This window comes from Castanea sativa, chromosome 11, assembly GCF_040712315.1.
Source record: "Castanea sativa cultivar Marrone di Chiusa Pesio chromosome 11, ASM4071231v1".
Classification (NCBI taxonomy): Eukaryota; Viridiplantae; Streptophyta; class Magnoliopsida; order Fagales; family Fagaceae; genus Castanea; species Castanea sativa.
Genome location: NC_134023.1, coordinates 24,313,249 through 24,338,786, shown reverse-complemented (window position 1 = coordinate 24,338,786; position 25,538 = coordinate 24,313,249).

Genomic DNA, 25,538 nt, shown 5'->3' with positions numbered 1-25,538 from the left:
ATTATCTAAAAATAATGGTAACATGAATATTAGGACATTATCATATAGTCCTTGAGATGCATAGTATGTGATTTATTTGAAAGTCACAGAAGATATAAATCACAAGTTCTTTGTAAACTCAGAATTTTAGTTCGTAGTCAGTGATGAAATTGGGCATTTCATCTGCGAAGACTATAACATATCAACTAAGATGATTTGTCTTGATCATGGAAATGGAGATTTTTAGTTGGTATGTTGATATATTTGAAGAGTTAAAACATATTGAACTGGACCGGTGTGAGATTATTATTCTCCTAACGACTGTCAAATGAATAATAAATTCACGACTTATTTTTGCATGAACTCTTAATCCTGAGAGAATAGTGGACTTGATAATGAGGTGTAGGTTGCTTTGATATATCAGCAGTGAGATCTAAAGTAACAATCAAAACCTCAATATGTTGGGCAACCACATTTAGTGTTAATGGAACATATATTCTCAAGATGGAATTCATAGTCTCTTAATGGAGATACAAAATATTCCCTTGAGATAAGTTTAATGGGTTTGTTATTCATAGAGTTAAGCCTAACCACTTCAATAAGGAGTTACTAAAGTATATATTTATGGAATTGAATTTCATAAATATATGATGAATAACTTAAAGGATTAAACCAGGTACTAAAGGATAAGATGTAGTAATCTACAAAGTGGCAGTCTACATTCATGACTTTGTACTACTACGAATATTTTATGAAGGAGTTGCATGTACAATAAAGTCTTGGGATATAATTTATAAATAAGGCCTAGAGTGCAACTATATTTATATAGTGGTATTAAATATAGTTAATGGTAACTTTGGACTTGTCAAGAGTTGACAGAAAAGCCCAAGGCCGATTGGAGCTAGTGTCTTATTGGTCCCTTTTGGTTCCACTCCAAGCCACACACTTAAGCCCAATTGGAAAGGTCCAAAAGGCTAGCCCAATTAGATAATCAGTTAGATACAAAGGGATAAACATACAAAATTTTCTATGGAGAAAAAATAAGAACATTGTTGTGAAATTGTGTGTATGTAAGTGTTAGATACTTTGACATTCTCCTTTTGGAACTGATTGAGAGACCACACATCTTGGACGTTAGTGGAATTGGAGTGAAGGTTGAAAGTGTTCCCAAGTGCTTCTGATCTTTGGTTTTGAAATTCACCACTCCAAGGTACACTCTCTTGTTCTCAAATTCTGAAACTTATATAGTGCATGTTAATATTTATGAATGAAGTAGATCCATTATTTTTCCGCTGGGTATGTTTAATATGCTATACAAACTTGTATTATTCCATTAGGATATGGGATTGTAATGTTGCAGTAGCAGAGTGTTCTCTATGCTCACAGGCTTCAGTACCATGATGAGAGTGATGAGCTTGGAACTGGAGCTAGTGGCTTGAGTGTCCATCTTAGGTCCTCTTTGCAGCCTTCCTTTAGATCTTGACCAAATTCTTCCCCTTCTCTCTCTAGAGCAGGCTCTCTCTAAGATCAATTAAAGCTAGGTCACCATTTGCATCAACCAACCAAGCAAAACAAACACACACAACATGCAATGCAATTTTAACATGGACTGACCTGAGGGTAGGTTCTAAGTTATTACGTTGTGGGGTGGGTTTGTTGTTTCATTTTTTCCCATAGCTAGGACGTTACACCTCCCAACTTGTAATGTATTAAGCATCGTGTTGGTCCAAATGGCATGGCCTATCCTTTACAATCAATAGGTAATGGTCCAGTGACTTTAGGCTATGAGTTAGTGAGTTCACCAGTGGGTACCCGAATCTAATGAAGACCGGTGATCCATGGTTACTACCACCACATGTTGTTGAAAAAGGGTGTATACATTGTTATTTGGATGGCACACACTATGACAGCTAGGGAAAGCTTTTAACAAACAATACATACAAAAAAAATATCATACAACATCTCAACAAATATAGAACAAATATAAATAAATAAACAAACAAACAACAATATCATGCAAGACCATGCAAAAGAAGGGTACACATTTGGTCACTTAAGTCTAACACGAAACTTAGCCCTCGACATCCCCAACAGAGTCGCCACTGTGAAAGACCTCGAAAGTGCCTCTCAAAAAAGAAAGATTTTTGGAGTGCTTTTTAGGGCACCTCTCTTTTTGGGTAAGTGGTGTGAAGTCGCCACTTATTTATTTATACAAAAAATAAGAAAAAATAAATATAAAATACATGATTGAATTGTTCTTCTCATTGATTGAATAATAAAATACATAATTGAAAAATTGTAAATTACATGGCTTTGGGTCCTAGTTACAAATTACCAAATAATTACATGGCTTTTTGTCCTAGTTACATTCTACCCAAAATAAAAAATCAAGACAAGGCATGGATCTACCTATCCAAAGACCTAAATTCAGAGGCTAGGTTACAGAATGCGAAGTTGTTGGGCACCCATTCCGCCTAGATGGAGTCTAGTCTTCTAGACTCTTGTGACCAATGTACCATTTTTATGCATGACATGAATGATATGTTGAACACATAAATCAAATAATTACATAAATCTATTTTATGAATGAAATCTCTTCTTTTGAAAAGAATTAGATCTGTTTTGGTTAAAAAAATTGATTTTGATTTGTCAATGTACCAAATCTATTTTGTACTACGTAGAAAAAAGTGGTTTTAGCTTTGTAAAGAGCAGATCTATTTTGTGATGATAAAAAATGGTTTTTTGATAACAAAAAAAATCAGATCTGTCTTTATGTTGTAAAAGAATGAAAAAGATTTTTTTTTAAGAAGAGAGTTTCACTCATAATTTAAAATTATGCAATATGAATCAAATAAAACAAACACAAACATAATCATGTTTTATCTTCCCTTTTTTTTCAAAAATCTGCATATGTTAAAGAAAAATCAAATTTGTATCTAAGGAAGATACAAATCAATTTTTAATTGAGAAAAATCTAGATCTGCATCTAATGAAGATTCAGATCCATTTTTATTTTAAGAAAAAGTCAGATCTATATCTAATGAAGATACATATTTGTTTCTAATTTTAGAAAAAGTCAAATCTACATCTAATGAAGATGCAGATCCATTCTTATTTTAAGAAAAAAAGTTGTTCACATGTAGATTATTGACATTCAAGAAAGAGATTATAACAATTGCATCAAAACAATCATGCTTTAAACAAAACAACGATTAATAATTCAAAGGTAACAAAACATTCATCATTTTAAACAAGAAGCATAAGAAAAAGAAAGGGTGATTGACAACATCCTCTTGCATGAGCACTCCTTGTTCTTGAGAGGATGTTTTAGGGTTCAAAGAAACTTATTCAGTTATCTTTGAAACCTAAAAAAGCCATCTTTTTGCAGCAAATCTAGAGAGGATCAGCAAATATCAGCAATTTGAGAGTCTCAAAACGTATGCCTCTCAAAGCGTAAAAAAATGTGCTGAATTATGAGACCCAACCTCTATTTATAGAGGCTAGATGTCTCTAAAAAATAGGCACAGACGATTAGGATGTAAATCCGGATGCATCCTTTTGCAAAAAGATCGAAAAAGGTGTGCCTTATCGTCACACGAAGGCAGTTGGGCCAAAGCCCAAAAGATGCCAATTTGGCACTCCAAATGTGTTGAATGGTGCTTTTGGATGCTAAACGCTCTTTCGTGTTTGGGTGCCGTTTAGACTCTCCTTCTAGGGTTTTTTGATCCAGTCCTTGTATCTAGACGTGTTTTCATCCTCCATCCATAATTTTTATTTCTTTTCTAGATAATTCAGGTTTTTTAAGAACAATTATCTTGTAGATAAATATTCTAAAATAAATCTTGATAAAATTCAAATTATCCACAATTTTATTGTTATCCAATCATCCCTTTTATTCCTATGCATGCAGTCCTATTTTAGACACTAATTATCAACCAATCACAAAATTATTCAATTAATTTTAATTTTTCAGCCGATCAAAATTAATTTAAATTAATCATGTGTGGTCGACTCTTCTTAGACACAATGTAAATGAATCATGCAAATTTTATCATGCAATATCTTTCAATCCGATGGTTCGATTGAGAAACTGGACACCCGTTGCAATCGTTAGAATCTCAAGATCATTGTTATGATATGCAATGAATAGATTGATGCATGCAATGCAAGAACAAATTGATGCATGTGATGCAAGAACAAATTGATTCATGTAATGCAAGAACAAATTGATGCATTTAATGCAAGAATGATTTTTGGGTACATGGATGGTCATTCCAGTCATTTTCCTTGATTAAATCAAGGGTGAAAAATTGAGTGTCTACAATGATGACTCAGGAAAACCAATGAAACAAACTAGTTTTAAAGTAAAAAACCTAGGAGGAAACCTTCTCGGAAAGCAATTCACTATAGTAAAGAGAAGTTTCAGATTTAGTACAAAACCTTTGTCCCTAGACTTTACAATCTCGTAGATGAACTTACAGCAAAAACCTTCTACATCTTTAGAACCTCTGAACTCTTCAATATATGAATGTCACCCTTTTTGCACGAATCCCGGTACGTGACTAACCAATGATGCACGGATCCTAGTACGTGACTAACTCACCAGCTTGAAGAAGAATGTTGGCTACAAAGTTCTTCACTTCATCAATAATGAAGATCAAGAAGCACTTGGTTACAAAACCCTTGGCTCAAAGACGCAGTAGCCTCTTTCAGAGAGAATAAGGCACTCAGTCACATTCTGTATGTGTTTGCTAGTTAAATACATGTTTGTATCGCATACAAAATATACGCAACAAAAAATTAATGGATCTACTTCATTCGTAATTGTTAACATCTACTGTGCAAATTTAAAAATTCAAGACTAAGAGAGCGTACCTTGGTGCAGTGAAATTTAAAACAAAATATCAGAAGTACTCAAGAACACTTTTAATGGCAAAAATGGGCAAATGCCCATTTCGTACAAAAAAAATGGGCAAATGCCCCCTTTCCTAAACTAATTAGGGAAATGCCCCTCTTTTGAAACTCGATATTTTCAAAATCGAGTTTCAAAAAAAAATTTCTAGAGCCCTATAGCGACGTTTTAAGGAGCCTATAGTGATATTTTAAGGACCTATAGCGGCATTTTCTAACTCGACCTCTATGAAATCGAGTTACATGCAAGTTTTTCTTTTTTCTTTTTTTTTTAACCTATAACTTGACTTCATGGAGCTCAAGTTACAAAACGCCGCTATAGGTCCTTAAAAACGTCCCTATAGGCTCCTTAAAACGTCGCTATAAGGGTTAACTCGATTTTGAGAAAATCAAGTTTCAAAAGAGGGGCACTTCCCTAATTAGTTTGGAAAATGGGGCAACATACTGATTTTTTTTCGCGAAAAGGGCAAAATCCCATTTTGGCCCACTTTTAATCTTCACTCTAATTCCACTTTACGCCCAAGAAGTGTGGTCTCTTAATCAGTTTTCAAAGGCAGAATAAGAGAGTGTCTTACACTCTTATATATACCATTTCATGTTCTTACCACAAATTCTGTATGTTTCTCTCCTTATAACTGATTATCTAATTGGGCTAGCCTTTAGGGACTTTCCAATTGAGCTTTTGTATGTGGCTTGGAGTGGGACCAAAAGGGACCAATAAAATACTAGCTCCAGTGGGCTTTAAAGGTTTCAACTTTTCCATCTATCCCTCTTTTCCTCTTGTAAACTCATTTGCAACCAACAAGTTTAATACCGTTAGGTGCCTTTACAAGATCCCAAACTTGATTGGAATACATAAAATCTAATTTAGATTTCATAGCTTGGACCCAATGATGTGCATCTATATCATTCATTGTCTCCTCATAAGTGTAGGGATCCAATTTAGCCTCTTCTAAAATAGCTTCATAAGTTTCTTCCCAAAACTATAAATCTTATAGGAGGCCAAACAACTCACCCACTACAACGAGGCACTTGTGTACTAGATATCTCATGAGTAATATCTTGTGGCGTATCTAATACAACCACATCATCCCTAGTTTCATCCATTGGTTGTTCAACTATAGGTTCATTCATTTTAGCCAAAACAACTCTACTTCTAGGAGTATAATCATTCATATAGTCATTTTTCAAGAATTTGGCATTTGTGCTAACAAACACTTTATTATCCTTATGACTATAGAATAAACCTCTAACAGTTCCTTTTGGATACCCTACAAAAAATATCACTTCTGTTTTAGACTGTAACTTGTCAGACTTTCCTTTCAACACATGTGCTGGACAACCCTAAATATGGAGATGTCTCATACTAGGCTTACACCTAGTCTATAACTCTATAGGCGTTTTAGGAATAGACTTTGAAGGTACTAAATTCAGAAGATACATTGCAGTATTTAAAGCATATCCCCAAAAGAAAATTAGTAGAGTTGAATAACTCAACATGGACCTAACCATATCTAAAAGAGTCATATTCCTTCTTTCTACTACACCATTTTGTCGTGGAGTTCTAGGTGCAGTCAACTAGGATATAATCCCATTTTCAGTCAAGTAATCCTTGAAATCACCAAGAAGGTATTCGCCACCTCGATGAGATCGAATGGCCTTTATGCATTTACCTAATTGATTCTCAACTTCAGCCCTAAACTTTTTGAACTTTTCAAAAGCTTCGGACTTCCGTTTCATTAGGTACACATAACCAAATCTAGAGTAATCATCAATGAAGGTAATGAAATACTCATAGCCATCTCTTGCTTGCATTGTCATAGGACCACATACATCTGAATGTACCAGTTATAGCAACTCTTGGGCTCTTCTACCTTTTCCATTAAAATGTTGTTTAGTCATTTTACCCTCCAAACAAGATTCACAAACTGAAAAAATATCAAATTCCATGGGCCTTAAGAGTCCATCTTTGATAAGTCTTTGAATTCTGTTAAAATTAATATGACACAAATGCAAGTGCCAAAGATATGCATCACTTGTAGAAGGAAACTTTCTTTTTAATGATTTTACATAAGAGTTATTATCTAATTCAGAATTGTATAATTCATGGTTATCAGGAGTTAAAATATAAAGACCATCAACAATATAAAGACCATCAACAATATTGCCAGAACAGATAAACACTTTACCCTTCTTTATTACAATTATGTCTTTCAGGATAACACAATATCCATGTTTACCTAAATAAGTTGCAGAAATTAAATTCCTATGAACGTCAGGTACATACAAACAGTCTTCCAATATTAAAACTCTAGATTCAAAACATAAATTAAACACTCCAACAGCCACAACTGGAATCCTACTCCCATCAACCAAGATAAGAAACATTTCCCCTTCATTCATTTTTCTGGTCTCCTCGAACCCTTGCAAAGAATTGCAGATATGATTAGTACAACCTGAATCCACACACCAGGAATCTATGGGATTTTGTACCAAACATATTTCAAGAGGAAAGGAACTTTTCATACCTTTATTCTTGGCAACTCTAAATATTAGAAAATTCCTCTTCCAATGCCCTTTCTCACCACAATGGAAACACTTTTCTTTGGTTTTTTTTTCCTTTGTTGGCAACTTCTAAGGCAACTTGTTTAGCATCTTGCTTGGCAAAGTCCTTCTTCTTCTTCTTCTTCTTACCCTTGCCATTCGACTTAGGTTGAGAAGTATAAGCTTTAGCCATATTGGCATCAACACTATAAGTACCAAGGATGCCTTCTTCCACTACCAACTCATTCATTAATTCAAATAATGAATAAATCATTTTGTTCATATTATAGTTAAGTCTGAATTCCTTGAATGATTCTGGTAGTAACTGGAGTATCATATCCACTTGAGATTCTCCATCAATATCGGCACCTAAAACTTCCAATGTATTCAGATTAGAGATCATCCTACGACAATGTGATAGGCCAAAAACGGATTGACCCCTTGTGATGGATCAAGTTGATTAATTAGCCAAGTTATTAATTAATCAAATTAACATGAAAAACGCGTCGTAGCACAAACAAATCACCAATTAAACTAAGTATGCAGCGGAAATTAAATGACACAGTGATTTTTTTACAAATGGGAAAAACCTACATGGCAGAAACCCCACCGGGTGATTTTAAGGTCACCACTCCCGAAATTCCACTATTATCACAACAAGCGGTTACAAGTAAAGGAATCCCAAGTACCTTACCAACCTACAGTTGAACCCTTACCCCAATACCCAATTGGACTTGTTCTGTAGTGACAATTTCTCCTTTCAATGCACAGCTCCCAAGTACGTGACTAACCAATTGCGCAGATCCCAGTACGCAACTTCAATCACCAACTAGAGAATATTGTTGGCTACAAAGTTCTTCAATTCATCCACACGATGAAGATCAAGAAGATGCTTGGTTACAAAACCCTGCGGTGCACATTACACAGCAACTTCTTGACAAGAGAGATGAACTAGGGCAAGAACTTTGTCTCTAGTCACAATTTGCTTGAACAAGGATTTCTCAATGCTTGTGCAACTTGTGAACACTTTGACAGCCCTTAAAATAATCCTTTTATATGTCTAGGGTTAGGACAAAAGAAGGCCCAAAAACACATCCACGGATTGGAATCAAAACAGAACTCAAAATCTGTTTTTCTTAAACCTCGACAGATAGAGGTGTCGAGATTGCCATCGAGTAGCTGTCGAGCCACGGGGCTAGATCAGCTCTTTAAACCTTGACACATGCTAGCTGTCGAGCTTTAATGAACTTGCACTTTTCAGCTTGTTTCTTGGACAGACTTGATGACTTCAACACTTGATCTCGAAACACAGTTTCTTGAAGCATAAAACTCATCCTAAATCTACCCAAATACAAGTAAAGTGTGTTTTGTCAAAGGATTAGCCAATTACATAAAAGAATGACATATGTTCTAAACAAGTGAAACACATATGTCCTAACAATCTCCCCCTTTGGTAATCCGTGACAAAACCACAACTAACAAATGACCATATGAGAGAAGTCATAAATCACTCAACTCATATTCACTTGTTGAAAACAATAAAATCTATCTTAACACAAACTCTTGAAAAACTTTGCAAGAAGAGAGTTTATGGTAAGTAGACTTTGACAACCTGTATTTCTGAAACACTTTAAACAAAACTCATCAAGGCATCTTATTATAAAACAGAAATAATAGATTGCATACAAGTAATAGGAATCATGTGTATAAAGATAGAAAAGAAACAACCCATGTGAGAGTAGGTGAAAGAAACATACATCAACATATAAAGAGAATAAGTCCAATGTATGTCATATATGGTCACAAAACCTAGGTACAAGAGGAAAATGTATCTAAAGTAAAGAAAAGAAAAGGATACAAGTAATCCTCACTACATCCCTAAAAACAAAAACACTCCCCCTATCAAAGATGTCCTATACAAGCTCCCCCCTTAAGTATGACTACTCTCATAGCCCAAAACTACTCCCCCTTTTTGTCACGAGTGACAAAGGGTAGAGTGTCAAGTAGACATCTCATCGGTAGAGCTAGCATCTCTATCATCATCATTATCCGAAGCATCATCGTCATCACCATCATCATCCTCAGACTCGGAAGCCACAGGAGGTGGTAAAGGTGAAACCTCAAGAGCAAAACCACCTATGGTCGCCTGTCGCCGAGCAATGCGACCAACACGAACATTCACCTGATACAACTCTGTAAAGAGTGTATCTAGGTGAGCATCCATGCACTGAAGCTGTGCCATGATGTCTCCTAGGGACACATCGCTCGTAGAAGAGGAGGGAGCAGATGAGGCTCGGGCAGATCTAGATGGAGCTGAACGGGAGGAAGGAGCTATTGAAACTGTCTGTCGCACCCTAAACTGTGCCTCACTACGTTTTATAGTAGCGGTGTCTATGGCACAAATGACATGAAAGGGGTCGGACACAGGAAAAGGGATGGAAAAATGGCATAAAATCCTCGTGATAGCGGAAGGAAAGATGAGCTTATCACGGGTAGCCATATCCCTATACACATCTATGATAGAAATGATAAAGTGTAAGGGAAAATCTATGGAAAGATCCTCAAGAAGAGACAACAAAAAATGAGCACAAGGCTCTATGATAGGTTGTAGTGAGAGAGAGGATACAACACAAAAGTCATCACCATGTTCAAGAAACGAGGACCTTTAGTAAAAGGTCGATATGATGTAAACTGACGCTCACCCCAAATAGTTGGGTGCTCACAGAAGGCAGAGATCATCTCATCTTTGGACACAGTCCATAGACGCTCGCAACCGGAGTAGTCAGGATGCGCAACCCTTGGAATATGAAGCACATCGGATACCAACTCCGGTGTGACTACTATGCGCGTACCTCGAATGCGAGTGTGAAAGAGAGGTACTAAAATATCAGTTCCATGCATGTTGGAGTAGAACTCCTGGATTAGCACGGAAGGACATATGACCAGGACGTCACACAGTGACTCCTATTCCCGTTTGTGAATGACATCGGGAAGGTCAGTGTCGGCGAAGTCTGCCAGAATGACTTGGCATTCCGAATGAACACCTCGTTTAGAGAAGTTCTCCTAGAAGTCCTTTTGGGCATCCTCATCACGGAGCTGAACAAAGGAGGGAGTAGGATCAGAAGACGAAGAGGCCCTAGAACGGAGAGGGTTCTGGGATGGAACAGACTTACGTTTTGGTGCCATAGACACTACTAACGTAAACAGAAAGAAAGGGGAAAGAAAGAAACACACAGAGAAGTCCCAAAACAATTCAAATATAACAAGTATATTGAAAAGAGAGAACGTATGCATGGGAAATGCATGAACATGTGACATGCAATATGAAAAACATCATGGGCTCAACCCAATCCAAACCTACCAACATACAAACAGTTTGCACACATCTGAATGCATGAGAATACTGTTAAAATGTGAATGCAATGCAATGCATGGAGTTTTTAAGATCAAATCTACAAAACGCATCCCAAAAATTGCAACAATAACTCATCAATTTTGAAAAAGCCCAAAATTTTTCAAGAACCCCAAAAACTAGGTTTCAAAACATGAAATGCATGTAAATTCAAAAGATTTGACGCTTACCAAGCAAAGGAAAGCTTGAAAAAAATGAAGAAACCTTGGGTAGAGTTTTGGAGTGTGAGAGAGGTTTGGAAGTTGAATAGACAGAGCTGTCGAGAGAGAGATCGAGAGAAATGAGAAACCGGATCGCATAGAATCTTTAAATAGAGGTTCAGTAAATCTCGACAGATACAGGTGTCGAGAGGTGTCGAGTCATCTGTCGAGGAAAGTGTCGAGAAAAGTAACGTCGATAGATAGAGCTATCAAGAAGGTGTCGAGGGACAAAGCAAAGACACGAGAACAGAAGCTCGATCGATCCACCAGGTGTCGAGAATCTATCGAGAGGACAGAAGTTTTCTCGATCGATCCACCAGGTGTCGAGAATCTATCGAGAGGACAGAAGTTTTCTTGATCGATCCACTAGGTGTCGAAAAGATGTCGAGATTGCGATAAGAAAAAGCTAAGAAGCTCGATAGACAGCCAGGTGTCGAGGAGGTGTCGAGCCAACTTTTAAAAGCAGTTTTTCAAGAAGGGAAAAACACAGACATGAATGCAATCACGCATGCAACTCAACCTATGATCCAGTCAACATATTAGACTCTCAAAATCATCTCTCAATAACAATTTTAAGCACATGGATCCCAAAAAAACACACACACACACACGCACTAAACAAGTCTAACTGATTTTATATTTCAAAAAAAAGTCAAGATAATTTAGTGAGTATACATCAACACATGTAAACCTTGTGATGGCCAAATCACATTGTACCTACACATGTATCAAAAGTAGCAAAGAATATTGCGTGTTGTGTGTGAAACATTGTAAGATTGCATAAGTATCTCTATGTTAAGACGATTTGAGATATGAGAAAATTACTTTAACTCACATACAATCATAACTGTTTGATGGGGACTATCACCTTCGAGGTACATCCTACAACTCCCACATCTCTTAGAAAACACGCTTGCAATCATATTTAAAGAGCATTTTGTTCTTTTTGCTTTTTTTTTTTTCTTTGCATATTTTCTTTCTATTAAGAAAACCATGCATGGGTATACAAAGGAGAGAAAAAGAAATACCCAATTATGTTAGGTTTTTTGACATTGCACTTTTGCTATGCTAAAGCATACAGATGTCATTGACATTGCACTTTTGCTATGCGGAAGCATACAGACGTCATATTATGATTGGCGGGTAACAGTGGTGAGATGGTTATTTATGCTTTTCTCTTAGGATTTTCTAGTCCTACCCGTCAAAAAGAGTAATACGAGTGTTAAGTACAAGAAATCACTTAGCCTTACTCATCACAAACAAAGAGTCACAAAGCTCACTTGCTTAGTTGTGCATAATAATGCTCATCTAAGCTACAAGAGATACAAAGTTTAGAAAACTTTGTTTCAATGGCCATTTTAAGGTTCACAAGAACCAATGTACAAATACACACACTATTTTTGTATTTTTCAATTTTTCCCTTTTTTTATTTTTATCTAAAAAAAAAATAAAATAAAAACTGAAAGTAAGCAAACAAAAACATGTTAAACAAAGCAAAACAATGCATAAAACTAGATTGACTCAAAAACGGTAAAGCAAAATACACAAGTAATGCAAAAACAAAAACAAGAAGGGGGGAGAGAGAAAAAGTGAATAAATCACTTGGAACCCTTTTCCTTCCACAACTTCGAAGAACCTTTCCTTTTTACAAACCCTTGAACCGGTAATGAAGGGGGGGAATTGAAACCGTTCAAGTTCTAAAGGAACATGAGGGCTTTGAGAAGATCTCCAAGAGGAGCAAGTGAGGTTTGAAGCTGATTTTGGTTCCCAGATGCTATCATGCCATTGCTCTGTTGAGTGGCTAACCACTTATAGCAATTTGGTCGAGTATGACTGGTAATACCACAATGATGACAGAGATACTGCTTCTTCTATTTAGGCTTTTGAGAGTTAGCCTTCTTAGTCCTAGGGTTTTTAGTTTCCTTCTTCTCAAGCTTAGGAGGTGCTCCTAAAATGGATTTACCCTTGTCTAGGTTCTAACTTGCTAATTCATTTTTAACATCATTGTTCTCAATTTTAATGTTATTAGCAGGAGGAACAAAGATAGTAGTACTAGCAGAAGCAATATTAGAAGAAGAGAATTCATACCCTGAACCGGTTCAATCAGAAGCAGATTTCTAAATGCTGAGCACCTCATCCAGCTTCACACTTGCTGTCCTTTCCAATTGAGCTCTAACTTGAAACAGCTCAGCTTCAAACTTCTTGGTCTTCTTAACCAAGAAATTGTTCTCGAATCTCAATGCCCCAATAGTCTAATTAGCTTCATCAAACTTAGTGGAAAGCTCCTCACGGTCAAGTTCCACATCACTGAGCTTCTTGGTGGCTAGCCTATAGAGTTTCTCATGCTTCTTAGAAAGCTTATACAGTTTTTCATAGGCTGTATGGATATCATCTTGATCATCCATCTTTTCAAACTTGGATTCCACCAATTCCTCTTCTTCATCCACATCTTCAACAATCCCTTTAGTAGGATTGACAGTGGCAGTGAAGGCATTCAAAATTCTGTCATCCTCATTCTCGGAATCATCCTCAGGCTCAGTGCCACTCAAAGTAGCAATAAGAGCCTTGCTCTTCCCAATGCTCTTGAGATATGTGGGACACTCCTGTTTCATATGACCGAAGCCTTGACACCCGAAGCACTTAGGTCCTGCGGGAACAGTGTACTGACCACCATCCTTAGCATCCTTCTTCCCTTTATCTTAGCTCTTGAACTGAGAAGAACTGGATTGCCTATGGTCCTTGTCGAAGCCTTTTCCATTGGCATTTTTCATGAATTTCCTGAATTGCCTGGTGATGTAGGACTTCATCTTAGAATCTTCATCGTCTGAAGAATCATCTATCTCACTACTCTTGGCCTTCAGTGCCATGCTCTTGCCTTTACTCGTCTTGCCAATTCTTGTCAACCCTAGCTCGTAGGTTTGCAAATTGCCAACCAGTTCTGTCAGAGGAATGTTGTCAATATCCTTTGATTCCTCTATTGCCGTGATATTGGATGGAATCTCTCCTCGAGCAGAAATCTGAGCACTTTCCTCACAATCTTGGGTTCAGGAATGGTAACCCCAAGATTAAAGGCTGAGTTTACTATGTCCTTGAGCTTGGCATAGAACTCATCGAACGACTCATCCTCCTCCATCTTAATTTCTTCGAAGCTTGTAGTGAGCCTCTATAGCTTCAAATCTTTGACAGCCTTTGTTCCCTCATAGGTTATCTGTAGGATGGTCCATGCTTTCTTAGCAGTTTTAGTGGAGGATATCTTCTTGAACTCCTCATTAGTGACCACACTGAATAAGGCATTCAATGCTCTGCTGTTGAAGTTTTTCGCCTTGATCTTAGCATCATCCCAATCGGCCAGCGCTTCTTTAGGCTTGGTCCAGCCTATCTCCACAACTTGCCACACCTTCTCATCTAGAAACTGCAAGAAAGCTCTCATGTGTACTTTCCAGTATGCATAGTTAGTACCATCAAATAATGGAGGTATAATAAGAGACTAACCTCTATCCATGAAAAACAAGGGTCAATGGATCACACACAAAGATTAACCCTAATCAGAGTGTGCCTGCTCTGATACCACTTAATAGGCCAAAAACGTATTGACCCCTTGTGATGGATTAAGTTGATTAATTAGCCAAGTTATTAATTAATAAAATTAACATGCAAAACGCGTGGTAGTACAAAAAAATCACCAATTAAACTAAGTATGCAGCGGAAATTAAATGACACAGTGATTTGTTTACGAATGGGGAAAACCTGCACGGCAAAAACCCCACCAGGTGATTTTAAGGTCACCACTCCCTAAATTCCATTATTATCACAACAAGTGGTTACAAGTAAAGGAATCCCAAGTACCTTACCAACCTACAGTTGAACCCTTACCCCAATACCCAATTGGACTTGTTCTATAGTGACAATTTCTCCTTTCAATGCACGGCTCCCAAGTACGTGACTAACCAATTGCGCGGATCTCAGTACGCGACTTCAATCACCAACTAGAGAAGATTGTTGGCTGCAAAGTTCTTCAATTCATCCACACGATGAAAATCAAGAAGATGCTTGGTTACAAAACCCTACGGTGCACATTACAGAGCAACTTCTTCACAAGAGAGATGAACTAGGGCAAGAACTTTGTCTCTAGTCACAATTTGCTTGAACAAGGATTTCTCAATGCTTGTGCAACTTGTGACCACTTTGACGGCCCTTAAAATAATCCTTTTATATGTCTAGGGTTAGGACAAAAGAAGGCCCAAAGACACATCTACGGATTGGAATCAAAACAGAACTCAAAATCTGTTTTTCTTAAACCTCGACAGATAGAGGTGTTGAGATTACTGTCGAGCAGTAGTCGAGCCATCGGGCTGGAACAGCTTTTTAAACCTCGATACATGCTAGCTGTCGAGCTTTAATGAACTTGCACTTTTCTGCTTGTTTTTTGGACAGAATTGATGACTTCAACACTTGATCTTGAAACACAGTTTCTTAAATCATAAAACTCATCCTAAATCTACCCAAATACAAGTAAAGTGCATTTTGTCAAAGGATTAGCCAATTATATAAAAGAATGACATATGTTCTAAACAAGTGAAATACATATGTCCTAACACAATGCTCCCTCACTGAAGTACCTTGAGCCATTTTGGTATTATAAATCTGCCTCATAGTTTCTTGCCTTGCAGAACGGCATTGCTCACCAAACATCTCCTTTAGACTTAGCATAATATTCTAAACCAATTCTACATCCTGCATTTGATGTTTTAGAACATTTGAGATAGATGCCAGGATATAGCACTTGGCCATCTCATTATATTTTTGCCAACGATCATATCGATGTTTTTCCTCAAGAGGAGCATCTAATGATGGAAAGGTAGGACATGGTTGAGTAAGCACATATTTGTGCTCTTTGGCAGTAAGAACAATGTCCAAATTTCTCTTCCAGTTTGTTTTGATCCATTCAGTTTGTTTTGATTAAGAATAGAAACAAGTGAGATAAATGATGCCATGATTTAAATCTGAAAACAATAAACATGAATATAATAAGTAAACTGGACATTATCAATTTAGCATATAAACATATAGCATGGAACCTTAATAAAACCATTTTATAATTTATGCAACGACAACCCAATCCCATATTCAATATCCCTTAGCATTGAGTGAATCTTAAATACTATGATTGATTGAGAATTTTTCTCATTATTAGTGCTATCATGATAACTCTTATCAAACACTAATAATATGTCGTATACATTTGGCCTCTAAATAATAATAGTAAGAACTCAGCATAGAGGATACTATAATATTTAGTCTAGTGTATACTATTGTCTAGAATCATGTGTAGCCGCATTTCATCTCACTTAACAGGCTTATTTTGTAGTACCATGATACAAAACACCATTTGCATGGAATGCAAAGCTTAAGGCTAAGACAAGGTGTTTGATCAAACTACTATAAACTAGGAAATTCAATCTTGTAGGACCATCAAATAAATACTCTCTGCATGGAATGCTAAGTTTGAAGCAAAGACAAAGTATATATTTCACACTACTATGAACCGACAATGGAGGCCATGAGATCCAATCCTTGTATCTCTCTCCCACTAGATGTTTTAAAAAGAAAGGTTTTTATTTTGTAAACATGTGTAATCTAATCACACACAACCTTGCACTTTATACATTTGAAAACACTTAGAAAAAAAAAAAATCAAAATTTCCCTTTCAGAAGCATTTTCGCGAGAATCTCGCGACTAAGCTCTTCCCGTGAAAATGGGTTAAGGAAAAATAGTGAAAACACAAAATTCAGATAGAATCTTTCGCAACTGTCTCGCCACTGTTTCGCGAGTAAAGCTTCCCTACGAAAAGTTTTTCATGAACAAACAACCACCATATGAACATAATAGATAGAATTTGATATCAAAACTTTATTTCATTGATGTTATAGCCTTAAAGATCAATTTAACATACTTAGATTCAAAATTAAACAACATCATAATATCAATATCAATTTTCATCAAATCATAGTTTCAACTACCATGGGGAAAATTAAATGCATAATCTTCTAACAACATGAAACTATTATCTCTAATTCCAAAACACACAAAACATGTTATACAAATTCAAAATTGAAGACCACTCTGATACCAATTATTGGTTAAATACATGTTTGTATCGCATACAAAACATACGCAGTGAAAAATTAACGGATCTACTTCATTCGCAATTGTTAACATGTACTATGCAAATTTCGGAATTGAATAACAAGAGAGCGTACCTTGGTGTGGTGAAATTCAAAACAAAAGATCAGAAGTACTCGAGACCACTTTTAATCTTCACTCCAATTCCACTTTATGCCCAAGAAGTGTGATCTCTCAATCAGTTTTCAAATGGAGAATAAGAGAGTGTCTCACACTCACATACATACCATTTCATGTTCTTACCAAAAATTCTGTATGTTTCTCTCTTTATAACTAATTATTTAATTAGGCTAGCATTTTGGGCCTTTTTAATTGGGCTTTAGTATGTGAATTGGAGTGGGACCAAAAAGACACTGGGACCAAAAAGACACTAGCTCCAATGGGCCTTGGGCTTTTCTGTCAACTCTTTACAAATTCAAAGTTACCATTAACTACATTTAATACCACTATATAAATAAAGTTGCACTCTAGGCCTTATTTATAAATTATATCCTAAGACTTTATTATACATGCAACCCCTTCATAAAATATTCGTAGTAATACAAAGTCATGAATGTAGACTGCCACTTTGTAAATTACTACATCTTAATCCTTGAGTACCTAGTTTAATCCTCTATGTTATTCATCATATATTTATGAAATCCAATTTCATAAATATATACTTTAGTAACTCCTTACTAAAGTGGTTAAACCTAACACTCTGAATAACCAAATCCATTAAACTTATCTCAATGGAATATTTTGTATCTCCGTTAAGAGACTATGAATTCCATCTTGAGAATATATATTCCATCAACACTAAATGTGGCTGCCCAACATATTGAGGTTTTGATCCTATCTTTAGATCTCACTCCTGATATATCAAAGCAACCTACATTTCATGATCAGGTCCATTATCCTCTCAGGATTAAGAGTTCATGTAAATAAAAATCGTGAGATTAATTATTCATTTGACAGTCGTTAGGAGAATAATAAATCTCATAGCGGTTCAGTTCAATATGTCTTAACTCTTAAAACATATCAACATACCAACTAGAAGTCTCCACTTCCATGATAAAGACAAATCATCTTAATTGATATGTTATAGTCTTCACAAATGAAATGCTCGATTTCATTACCAACTACGAACTATAATTCTGAGTTTACAAAGAACTTGTGATTTATATCTTCTATGACTTTTCACATAAATCACATACTATGCATCTCATAGACTATATGATAATGTCCAATATTCATGTTACCGTTATTTTAGATTATAATAAAACAATTTTACTAATTACAACATTAAGTCATACATAATGTCATACATAGCATCATACAATAGGATTTAAGGGCATACATCCTAACAGTGTTTTCTATGTATTCTCCTTTGTGACGGCCTTTAAAATAAGTCTTATATGTGTCTAAGGTTGTGAGAAAAGAAACCCTACACAAATACACTTGGATATGCGTGAAAACAAATCTGGAAATCTGAATTTCGTAATTCTCGATAGATACTGTTTCTGTTGAGCTGCTGTCGAGCAAACATATTAAACCTTAATAGATATTATCTGTCGAGATATCTGTCGTGCTTTGCTGAACAACACTTTATTCACTTGTTTCTTGGACAGTTTTGCATAGCTTCAATAGTAGACTTGAACTTTTGTTCCTTGAAGTATTAAACTCATCCTAGATCTACCCAATTACAAGTAAAGTGTGTTTTGTCAAAGGATTTATCCAATATACAATAATATATGTTCTAACAAGTTTCACATATGTCCTAAAAAGGTTCAAGTTGAAACCACTATATCAAAAGGTGAAGGCCAAAACCTTAAGGCTAGAAAGGTAAAACATGTGACAGATGAACCCAAGAGTAAGAGAGGGCATGAGAAATTGTGCAGGTAAAAATTATATATGACTAATTTAATTCACACAACTATGGGCATACATATTAGCTCCATTGGATAAAATGTTCAACATTAGATACTTCATTAAAACATAGTTGGAAACCATAAACGATTCTTTACCTTGATTGAATTTGCAAGCACACCAACTATCCACACAATCAAATACAAAGCTGAAATCAAACTCAAGTAATATTTCCCACTTTCACATAACTTAAAGACAATGATACTCAAAACCAAAAGAAAGTTTCCACAACATTGGTTCTCACCTGAAAAAATATAGAACAGAAAAAAGCCATTTGTTGGAGTAGCACAGAGCAAAGGTTGTGATGTTCATAATGACCCTTAGATATCCTGCACTCAATTAAGTATAAAATCATTCAACCAATACACAAATATCATAAAAAGAAGGCCAAAATACACGGTTAGTCCCCCAAACTTTAGCTCATGGGCAATTTGAGCCCTTGAAGTTTAAAGAAATTGCTTTTAGTCCCTAACAAAATTAAAGTGGTCACTTTTAGACCCTAAAAAAATAAAAATGATCAATTTTTGTCCCTGGCAAACTTAAAGTGATCATGTCTAGTCCCATTGAGTGATGAGGTGTCAATTTTTAGTTTGGCCACGTCATCTAAGGGACAAAAGTGACCTATTTAAACATAGAGGATGCTCATGGGCTAAACCTTAGGGACCAATCTTTAAGAAAAATAATTGTATTAGAACATAATGAATTCAATTGATTCACACTTCTGTTGCAGCAATCAAAGGGAGGAAAAAGGATAGCGAAAAAGGATAAAAGAATAAACCACAAGTAAGGAAAAAACATTGTCTCAAATCAATTGAACTCTGTAAATCCACTCAAATATATTCAATATCCAAAGACTCGTACTTTAAACCTAATGATGCATAAGTTCATCATACAAACCCCAATAACTCCTTCGTGTATACCCAAAACGACAGACAATTAACAGAACGGTTTATTAATCAAAAAACCAAAACATAACATAAATATAGTTATTTAATATACCAAGGCCAAAAACAGATGGCCTAAACCGAATGAGGCATCAAGCTTAAATAGTTACAAGTCAAAAGATGTACTCTATTCATAAGCTCATGTGTGTGTGTGTGTGTGTGTGTGTGTGTATATGCTACAAAGGAAAAAAAAAATAGTAAAAGGGCTTTGGGAAGTACCTTGAGATGTTGCCATTTCAACATCTTCCATGCTAACTAGACCCTTCTCTATAACATCCTTCTGCCCCTAATTTTTTTCAAAAATAAGAAAAAGAAAAAAAGAAACAAAATCTTAAAAACCAATAACAGAAAACAAGTGCAACAACCATTCGCTTCACCAAATCCAAACCCTAATTTCACAAAATTCATAAATAAAGAAAATTAAATAAAGAATTTACATGTTACAACAAAAAATCCAAACCCATATTTCATAATAATCAAAACAAAAAATCAAATAAATAACTTACCAAGCAAAAATCAAAATGGGTATGGGTATGGTGAGGAAAAAGGAATGGGTATGGGGGTGGCTGAGGGCAGCGGAGAGATTGAGGAGGAGAGGAGTCGACGAGCTAGGTTTTACTCGACATCGGCACTAGGTTGGGTTAGGATCGGCGGCGCTGGGTCAGGCTCGGCTTGGCTCATCGATGCTGGGCTAGGCTTTGCTCGTCAACACTAGTAGGGTGTGTGTGTGTGTGTGTGTGTGTGTGTGTGTGTGTGTGTGTGTGAGAGAGAGAGAGAGAGAGAGAGAGAGAGAGAGAGAGAGAGAGAGAGGCCATGTGAGATATAGAGAAAATGAGAGAGTTTTGTGTAGTGGGAAATGAAATATTTGTGTAGTGGAAAATGAAAGGTTAAGTGGGAAATGAAATATTTTAAGTGGGAAATGGAATATGATTTAAAAAGGAGTTTGAATCTAATTTGAGGCCTTGTGGGTAGGTGGTAATGTGTGGTTATAGATTTAAGGGAAATTAAAAAAAATAAAAAAAATAAAAATAAAAACAAAAGAAAACAAGAGTAAACATGTGTGAGTCAATGAGTGTGAAAATTGCTATGAAAGTAAGTAAGGTAATGAATGACTTGTCTAGTCATTTTGACATTTACAGCTTTGGTTTTGGTTTTTTTTTTTAATAAATAATTAAAAGTTGAAAGTTAAATATCAAACTATTATTTATATAATTCAGCAAAAAAATATTATTTATATTATATATATATATATATATATGTGTGTGTGTGTGTGTGTGTGTGTGTGTGTGTGTGTGTGTGTGGAACTTAAATAGCAAATTATACTTTTTCAACAATTATTAATTAGGAAAAAATGAAGAATAAAGAAAATCTTTAATTTTTTAAATACTTTCTTAATGTAATTTATGAAAAATAAAAATTCACATAAAATTTATTTAAATATTTTAAGTTAAATTATTTATGACATCATCAGTTCAACCATCAATTTAGCCCCAGTCAAACCATAAAACTGATAACGAATCCATTTACCGATTCTTTGACCATACTTGTTTTTTAAAACCATGGTTTCCCCCCTTTTATTTCATTAATTTAATTATGATATATAAAAAAATAGTGGTTTTAATAATTAATTAAGTAAAAAATCTTAAAATTCACTTAATTTTTCTTTAAAATGAATGCATAATATATAGAACATTTTGAGGGAAAAAAATAAACCTAAAAGAAGGGTGTCACTAAATGTTATGTTTTGAAAATAATTTTTGGTTATTGTTTATTTACGTTTGGTTATTAGTGTTTTCTACATGTAAGATGTAAAAACTCACATAATTTTTTAAAAAATATGTTATATTTTTTTTTAACATAATATTATAAGTAATAATCTTATTATATATTTTATTAACTATTTTTATAATTTTAAAATTATTAATTAAATATTTATGACATCACCGATTAATGTTGTATGAAGAATGTGTCAAAAAAATTAAAACAAAAAAACCACATTCCAATTAATGTTCCTCCAAATTTTCTACAAAACACATATGGGTTTCTTCATCAATTCTTGAAAATAGAGGCACATGGACAAATAAAGCCAAATAAAAAATCATGAGATTCTTACAAGAGATTGGCGGTGGCATGAGTAGCAGTGGGTCTCTATTGAGTTCGATCTCCGGCGTGAGTAGCAGTGGGTCTTCGGCGATGTGAGGTTTGGAGATTTTGAGAGTGAAAGAGATTTTGACAGAGAGAGAGTGTGTGTGGGTTTTTCCTTAGAGCTAACGGGGGGAAAATGAAAAGAGGAGGGAAAATGAAAAGCCATTAAAATGAAACGACAAAAGTTATGTGTCTACCTTTCTTTTTCTTTTTCCTTTTTTTCATTTTTCTTTCATTCCTTCACCTTTTTTTCCTTCAATTCATTACTTTTTTTTTCTTCAATTCATTCTTAAATGGTTAGTATCTAACGCTATTTTTTCCCTCAAAATTTAAAAGTAAATACTGTTTTTGAAAATGTGGAAAGGATGATGATTTTTTAGAAAGTAAATTTGAATATATATATATATATATATATATATATATACCAGATAAACTCGTTAAAAGTATAACTTGAGTATTTTGAAAACCATTGACCTTTCATTGGCCTATTCTTATACTACCACACAAGTTTTTAAAACCTTTATTTTGGTCATTTTTTGGGTTTCAGGGGTATTTTGGTCATTTTTAGGTTTCGGGGCCATTTCCGTCATTTTTTAGGCTTCAGGGTTATTTTGGTCACTTTTAGGTTTCCAGGTTATTTTGGTCAATTTTAGGCTTCAGCGTTATTTTGGTCAATTTTAGGCTTCAACGTTATTTTGGCCATTTTTAAGGTTTTGGGGGTATTTTGGTCATTTTTTGGATTTTTAGGGGGTATTATGGTCATTTTTTGGGTTTTGGGAGTATATTGGTCACTTTGTAGGTTTTGGGGTATTTTGGTAATTTTTAGGTTTTGGGGGTATTTTAGTCCTTTTTTAGGTTTTGGGTGTATTTTGGTCATTTTTGAAGATTTTAGAGTACTTTGGTCATTTTCATTTTAGGGCATTTTGGTAATTTTGATAATTGGGTAATTGGGTGGGTTGGGGTTTACCCATAATAATTGAGTTGGGTTGGGTTTGGGTTAGAAGAAATTAGTTAATGGGTTTTAATGGGTAAATGGGTTTTATATACTCAACACAATTATGCCCACTCCAAACACACCCACTTGACACCCCTAATGTTAATATATACAAATTATAATTTATATATAAAAAAACTTATATTTATTTATTTATTTATTTATATATATATCGGTATTAATTGGTATCGAAATATTTCGTTTTTTTTATCAAACCGAAATAATCTTCAGTAGGGTATTAACTCCCTTGATAGAAATGCCGCTAAAACATTTATATTGCGGGGGTTTTTAATACTGCCACTGTAGAGGACCACAAATTATAACACAAATTCTTCGATCAATAACAATTAATTAAAATAACATTTTATTAAGAATTTTCTCGCACAATCATATACTCAAAAAAATTGATTCTCCAACTTTTCTAGCTAAGACATTCGCAATCCTTCCTCTCTCCCTCTCTCCATTTTCCAAAATTATTAGAACTCTCTCTAACTCCATGACTAAGCATTGCCATCTTTGCTCTTTGCTCTTCACTCTTCGCACATTTCGCTTATCGATCCACTCTCTTTGTCTCTCACTTTTGCCCAAACTCATACCCAAATATGCCTCAAAGTCCTCCACTCTCATACTAACTCTCTCTCTCTCTCTCTCTCTCTCTCTCTCTCTCTCTTAAATCGATGTCTCTCTCTCAAAGATCGATGCTTCACTCACGCTTTGCTCAAATCAGTGTCTCTCTTTTAGTGGGTCGCTCTCTCAATGGGTCTCTCTCTTTCTGCCTTGTCCCCCCATGGTGGACCATGGCGATTGGTGGTTGTGGAAGTGGTGGTCATTTAGGTTCGGTGATAAGTCGTGGGGTAGGTTGTGGACGTGTTATTGAAAGTCATTCCTATATTCCTAGTCAAGCCTCAATGGCTGTTTTTGGGGCTTCAATCAGCTAGTGGTAGCGGTGAGTGCTAATAGAGACAAACCCAATCTAGGGTTTGAGAGTGAGAATGCGTGGCGATGGTGGGAAGATCAATTGTTAGGTTTTGAGTTCAATGACGTGAGATTTTAATTTGAGAGTAAGAGAGAGAGAGTGTGTGTGTGTGTGTGTGTGTGTGTGTTTTTTTTTTTTTTTTAGAGGGAGACAAACAGATGAGAAATGAAAAGGTTGGGGTCTAAATTGATAAGTTTATATGAAAAAAAAGGGGGGGGGAAATTGGCCTTTTGGGCAATTAACAGGTCTGTTGCGGCAGTCGCTTGAACCATCGCTATAACTAAATCAAACGCCGCTAAAACTAATATATTGCGGCGGTTTTATATACCGCCACTATAGCATGCCGCAAAAGGATATATTTATTGTGGCAGGTTTATAGAGCACCACCATAGCTATGTCTAACGCCGCTAAAACACGTATATTGCGGCGGTTTATATAACGCCGCTGTAGTACGCCGCAAAAGGCTAGATCTATTGCGGCGGTCTAATGAAACGCTGCAGTATATCACATCTATAGCGGCGGGCCAAAAAAGAGCCGCAATATGTGACATATAGCAGCAGTTTTCGCACCCGCCGCAATAGCTCGATTTTCTTATTTAGGTTAAAATATTTTTTCCTCCCTAAAGTTTGCACAAATTCTTTTTTTCGGTCCTAAATCTTTAAAGGTTCACTTTTTGTCCCCAACTATTGAAAATATTACACATTCTATCCTTCGACTTTTTTTTTATTCAAAAAATATAAATAATAATAATCTTTAAACTATTTTCATTCTTAAACTATTGAAAAAAAAAAAAAAAAAACTCCTTTTAAAAATTAGGAATGAAAACCAAACTTGTAAAAGTTAAATAATGGAAAAACAAATATATGCATACCAACTTTGGAGATGGAAATAATATTTAGGGTCTGTTTGGATTGAGGGGGAAAGGGAGGGAAGTGGAGAGGAGTAGAGTAGAGTTAGTTTAAAATAGGTAATTTTGAGCTAAATCTACTCTACTCTCCCCTCTCCTCCTCAATCTAAACAAACCATTAGTTTACTATTAATTAACCGATCAAAAAAAAAAAAAGTAGCTTACTGTTTATTAAAGTCTACTCTCTCCATGTCTTTTAATTAAGGACTAGCGGACTATGAGCCTATGAGTTTAATTTGCCATGTTTCCTCCATTTTAAAAAAACAAAACAAAACAAAAACAAAAACAAAACTAAATGATAAATTTATGAAAGGTTTGTCCTTTCATATAAAATAAAGAATATATATATATATATATATATATATATATACATATATATATATATACATATATATATATATATCCAAAAAATTCATTAATAACCATGTTTTGTC